Source organism: Erythranthe guttata, chromosome 12, assembly GCF_056151865.1.
Source record: "Erythranthe guttata isolate IM_541 chromosome 12, IM_541, whole genome shotgun sequence".
NCBI lineage: Eukaryota > Viridiplantae > Streptophyta > Magnoliopsida > Lamiales > Phrymaceae > Erythranthe > Erythranthe guttata.
This window is the reverse complement of record NC_142544.1, coordinates 6,301,881-6,308,514: the sequence shown is the minus strand read 5'-3', so window position 1 is coordinate 6,308,514 and position 6,634 is coordinate 6,301,881. Positions and strand designations below refer to the sequence as shown.

Sequence of the window (6,634 nt, the reverse complement as noted above, 5' to 3'; positions counted from 1 at the left end):
TAAAAAATAAATAAAATAAATAAAAAATAAAAAAATTATTATTTTTTGGAAATTTAAATAATATATCTATATATATATATATATATATATATACATATATATATATATATGTATATATATATATATATATATATATATATATATACATATATATGTATATATATATATACATATATATATATATGTATATATATATATACATATATATATGTATATATATATATACATATATATGTATATATATATATACATATATATATATATATATATATATATATATGTATACATATATATATATATATACATACATATATATATATACATATATATATATACATATATATATATATACATATATATATATATATGTATATACATATATATATATATACATATATATATTTTATATATTTTATTCGGAAAAAAAACATTTTTTTGGAAAAAATAATTATTTTTTGAAAAACAATATTTTTTTGAATTTTGTTGAGAAAAAAATTAAAAAGAAGATGAAATAAGTTATGTACAGTAAGAAAGGGTAATTCGGTATTTTTTTGTAATTTGGTTGATGTTAAGGAAATCAAACATCTAACACTAGTAAATAATGGGATGTAAGAAATTCAAGATTTGATAACAAACATCAAACATCTTATAAAATAATAGGCCTATATTTTATACGAAAAATTATCTTATTTAGACTAGTCTTACCTTGACAACCAAACATGTCCTTATTAGGAAAAAAACCATATATTAGTATTAGTATAAACCTCTATCATCCAAAATTACTAGAAAATAAGAAAATAACTAAAAACATTTTAGATTGAAAAAAATACACAATATTTAATAAATAATATCATGTACAAAATATTTATAAGAATACGAAATAGAAAGGAATCTTTAATAATTGAAAAACAGTTACAGAAGAAATATTACTCTTAAAAATGAACTAAACAAATTATAATTTTCATCAGCTCTACACACGCAAAGGTTTCATATTTATAACAAATGAGATAATTGAAGTTGAAAATTGGGAAGTAATAAAGAATAGGTTACAAGAAACATAGAGGATAACCGCTTAGAAAAACATGTAAATATCATTCAATGTTTTCATAAAAATGAAGAAAATTAGTGGAAGAGTCGAAAAAGAAAAAATCGGTTTCAAAAAAATACGAAAAGTAATTGTCAATTGAATTAGAACACAATACAAATTTGTTAATGTACTTTTTATTAAATAAAATTTGATTCTACTGCAAAAGTTTAACAATGTAACGAGATATTTATACATTTTACCAATGTATTAATATTATTTTGGTAAAATAGAGCATGCGTAATGCATAATTAAGAAAGACATAGAAAAGAATAATACAACACATGCAGCGCATGTACACCTTACTAGCAATCCTAAATGGTAATAAGTTTCTAGCTTATAGATGAAATCCTAAATGGTAATAAGTTTCTAGCTTATAGATGAAATTGTCATCCAATCATTATTCTAGATAACTTTAAATACATGATTAAATTTTCATCTATAAAATACAATTCATCGGATTGTAGGATGAAATTAGTCTTTATAGCTCTTGTTGAATTAGAAAAAAAATATTTTTTTAGAGTAAAGGTATCAAGAATCTTCACATTCATAATGCTGAATTTTATTCATGAATACTTGTCGAAAATATGGATGTAGAAAAAAGTTAGGGAAACTATGGCCCTCCCTTGCCACCTCGTGGTTCTGCCTATGACCAGCCTTGAAGACAAGTACCACATGCTACTATTCAGGACTTCGGAAAAAAATTATACTTTGCATACAATTTTAACTTTTAATAAATATTTTAAAAGCATACTTAAAAATTTCAAGAAATGCAATCCTAAACAAGTTTTATTTAAAATATGATAAATAGCAATGTTTTGAAAATCGGACCGAACATCGACCCGATCAAGCTACCGAGTAACGGTTGGACCGGTTCAACCGGAGTCCAACCGGATTTCTTACATTTTTTTATATATATAATTATTTTATTTATTTAATATCTCAAATATAATATATTATATATTTTTATATTTTATTCCATTTCATCACTTTATAGAAAAAGAATTAAAAATTATTAATTTTCTTCTCACTCTTCTCTCTCTCTCTCTCTCTCTCTCTCTCTCTCTCTCTTCTCTTTCTTCTTTCTTCTTTCTTCCTCCTCTTTTCACACACAGACCACACTCCCGAATCCATATCCCCTTCTCTTCTTACTTCCTTCTTTTCTTCTCTTCGTCCTTGCTTGTTCTTAATTCTTCCCATTTCCACCCAAACATATACTTTATTTTTCCACTTATTTTTTCATTTTTTTTCTTCATTTCACTTTCACCTTCTTCGTTTTCTTTTCTTTGGTGGATAGTTGTGGCAGCTACTACTTGGATTGGGTCACATACTACCTAGATCCGTTCACCAACAACCATTTCCGACAAGATTCAATAACCCACGACGTAGATCCGACGATGAAATTTTTTGTGAGCTAAAAACCGGTTTTTGGGTTGGTCTTCGGGTTACCCGGTTCTTACCGGTTAAACCGGATTTTTGGTGGTTGACCTGGTTTTTTGAGCATTTTGGGTCTTGACATCTAACCGAACCGGACATGGTGGCAGTTCGTGGTTGAACCGGTCGGACCGACCGGTCCGGTGCGGTTTTCAAAACATTGGTAAATAGTTGATACTTTCAAAGTTTATCGGTCCTTTTCCAAAGTTTCATACGTATCCCGATGCATTATTTAATCCTATCATCGATAGTGTGTAAGTTTCTAGCTCATAAATGAGGGATAATTACACTTTTGGTCCCTCATGTTTGGCTCAATTTCACTTTTGGTCCCCCTTGTTTCAGAGTGAACAAAGTTCACCTCCAAGTTTCAATTTTAAACACTTTTGGTCCCTGCCGTTAAATTTCCGTTAGCAAGTAACGGAAAACACTATTTTGGGGGGAAAATTGAAATTTAATTTTTTTTTGGGGCTGAAAAATAATAACAAATTAAAAATAGACTACTTATAAATTTTAATAATAATAAAAAAAAGAAATTAAACAAACAAATATTTTTTTATTACACTTAATATTATTATAATTATACTATTTATAATTCAATTTTTAATAATAAAAAAAGGTAACTAAACAAATTATTTTTAATCATACTTAATATTATTTTTAATTATACTACTTATGATAAAAAAAATTAATAAAAAAAAAATTAACTAACTAATTATTTTTTATTATACTTAATATTATTATAATTATACTACTTATAATTAAATTTTTAATGATAATTTTTTTTTGCCAAAAAGATTTTATTTTTCCACTATGATAAAACGTTTTGGGGCCTCGTTGGTAATAAAAAATTCAAAGCGACCCTATCGATTCTTTTGTTTTTAATAATAAAAAAGAAATTAATTAAATAAATGATTGTGAATTATACTTAATATAGCTTTAATTATACTACTTATGATTATTTTTTTAATAATAAAATAAAGTAATTAATAAAATTTCATTATACTTAATATTATTAAAAATTTAATTATAAGTAGTCTGTTTTCAATTTATAATTATTTTTTAGCCCCAAAAAAATTTAAAATTCAATTTTCACCCCAAAATCGTGTTTTCCGTTACTTGCTAACGGACATGTAACGGCAGGGACCAAAAGTGTTTAAAATTGAAATTTGGAGGTGAACTTTGTTTACTTTGGAACAAGGGGGACCAAAGGTGAAATAGGGCCAAACATGAGGGACCAAAAATGTAATTATCCCTCATAAATGATATTGTCATCCATAAAATTTTCATCTATAAAATATAATTCATCACATTCTAGGATGGAATTAGCCTTTGCAGCGAATAATTAAAAAAAGAATTTTTTTAGAGTAAAGGTATATCAACAATGTTCACATTCATAATACCGAATTTTATTTATAAATACTTGTCGAAAGTATGTATGTAGGAAAAAGTTAGGAAAACCATGGTCCTTCCTTGCCACCTCGTGGTTCTGCCTAGGGCCGACCTTGAAGACAAGCAGCACATGCTACTGTTCAGGACTTCATAAAAAAATTACACTTTGTATAGCGTTTTAACTTTTAATAAATATTTTAAAAATATACTTACAAATTTCAAGAGATGCAATACTAAATCAGTTTTGATTTGAAATATAATTGGTAGTTGATACTTTCATGTTTTGTCTTCACAAAAGTCTATCTTTTTTAGAAAATGCTAAAAGAGTGAAATCTAAATAATATTTTCATCTTTTATATATATATATATATATATATATATATATATATATATATATATATATATATATATATATATATATATATATATATATATATATATATATATATATATATATATATATATATATATATATATATATAATCTTAAGAGCCATGGTATCAGACCCATGGGGTATGTTTATGGGAATTACTTATGTTGACTGTATATTTTACACTCAATGTATACCTTCTTACGAGAGTTTTTGTATACTTTTATTGATTTAATGGTGCTTAATGAGTGGTTTATTATATTTTAGGTACAACTTGACGATTTGGGAGTTCCAAGGATGAAACGAGCCAAAAAAGGTAAAAAAAAGGGCAAAAAACGGAAAAACACAAAAATGTGCTGAAAATTGGACGGCGCGGTCGTGCCAAATTTAGCCTATTTTTGGCGCGGCCGCACCAACCGCAGAATTGGGGCAGAACGTTTCGGCGATTCTCGAGCGGCCGTGCGAGAATTGCACTGATTTTCGCGTGGCCGCGCCAAAACACGTTGGAGACAATTTTGGACTTTTAATCACACAAGGAAACCTAAATTCTTCTACCAAGTTGGGTCATATATTTAAGGGCAAACCAAGCACGAATTATAGACTTTTTTAACACGATCTTAGAGGAAGAGGAGTGAGAGAACGGAGAAACGAAGACGGAGAATTGACAAATCTTCATCACAATTTCTCTTTCATCTATCTTTTCTTAATCTATTTCTTTTTATATTTTTATGATGTTTTTCATAGAGAACATGCGTAGCTAAGTTTTTAATCTAGGATTTTGTTGGAACCCTATGTGGGGATGGTGAACCCGTTTTCTTGAGATTATGCAATTATGATTTTATGATTATTTCTTCTACTTGTTATGATTGTTAGTGCATGAACCTGATCAATTTATGTGCTTTATTTGTGATTATTGAGATTGACTCGACAGAGCTATTTCGATAATTAGACGGTAAGTAGAAGAGCCTTCGAGTAGTTTTCACCGGATGAGTGTGTCAATTACATGTGGTGTCGAAGACATACAGATATCACCTTAGGTAGCCATCTACGAGACTTGTTAGTTAATGCTTTATTTATAATTGGTTTGCATAGACATATAGTGAATCATTTATGAATTATAGACTCATAATACACGCGACAGCGGGTTATGAGTAAATTAGTGTCTCGGGTTAATAATCATGAATCATATATTTCATAATTGAGGGGTTTCGGGTGAGCAATTCTTGCATAGGGGGAAGATAAAATCCTAGGTCCGTTTTTATTGATATTTTCTCGTGTTTATTTGTTTTCATAATTAGTTTAATTATTAGTTGATTAGATTTGACAACTTTGCGTAGGCTGGATAAAAATCATAATTGTTAGAATTTGGTACTTAGGATTAGATAATTTGAGTATTCCCTGAGGGATCGACATCCGACTCTCGCGAGTCCACTTTTACTACTTGTTTGCGATATGTGCACTTGAGTGTCAGGTATTTAGCTCTAACAAGTTTTTGGCGCTGTTGCACGGGAATACGGCTAAATTATCTATTTATCCTAATATTAAATTTGAGCAATTTTTCTTACTTCAGCCGTTTTATTTATTTTATTTAATTATTCTATTAGCTTATTTTATTTTTACTATTTTTGTTTTAGGTACTTTTTATGCGAAGAGGACACGACACGAGCTTGCTACCATTTGATCCCGAAATTGAGCGAACGTTTAGGCACGCCAGGGGAAATCAACGGTTAGCTCAAAATATTCCTGCAACAATGGAAGAAGAAATTAATCGTAGGGGAGATGACCAAGGGCGCCTACCGAATGCGGCAGAAAATATGGTCAACGAGCAAGAACAACAGCAGCTCATTATTCCACCACCTCGTCAACGAGCATTGCATGAGTACACCGTTCCAACACTCAATGGGTTTCAATCAAGCATCCAACAGCCCCCCATTGAAGCCAACCATTTCGAAATTCGAGCGAGACTCCTTACTATGCTCCAAAACAATGGGTTGTTTTGCGGATTAGCTCAAGAAGATCCGCATCTCCACTTGGTCAATTTTCTCGAAACGTGTGATTCGCATAAGATGAACGGCGTATCTCCTGAAGCACTGCAACTCCGCTTGTTCAAGCACTCTTTACAATGAGCAGCCCGAAAGTGGTTACAAACTCGTGCACCGCACTCCATCTCGTCTTGGCCCCAGCTAACACAACTCTTCATGAACACATATAACTTCCCAACAAAAACTGAAAGAATCCGGAGAGAAATACATAATTTCATGCAAGAAGCCGGTGAAGCGCTATTTGAGACGTGTGAGCGGTTCAAACAATTAATTCGGAGATGCCCGAATCACGGACTTCAAGAGTGGCGGCAACTT

General features: G+C 29.7%; 1 long non-coding RNA gene across 1 annotated transcript; it reads left to right on the top strand.

Annotated features, from left to right (window-relative positions):
- Nucleotides 1–2,118: 2,118 nt before the first annotated feature.
- LOC148766320 (uncharacterized) lies at nt 2,119–5,124 on the top strand. The gene is made up of 2 exons (XR_016034836.1): nt 2,119–2,681; nt 4,545–5,124. It is a non-coding gene; the product is annotated as an uncharacterized LOC148766320 (long non-coding RNA).
- The last annotated feature ends 1,510 nt before the right edge of the window (nt 5,125–6,634 follow it).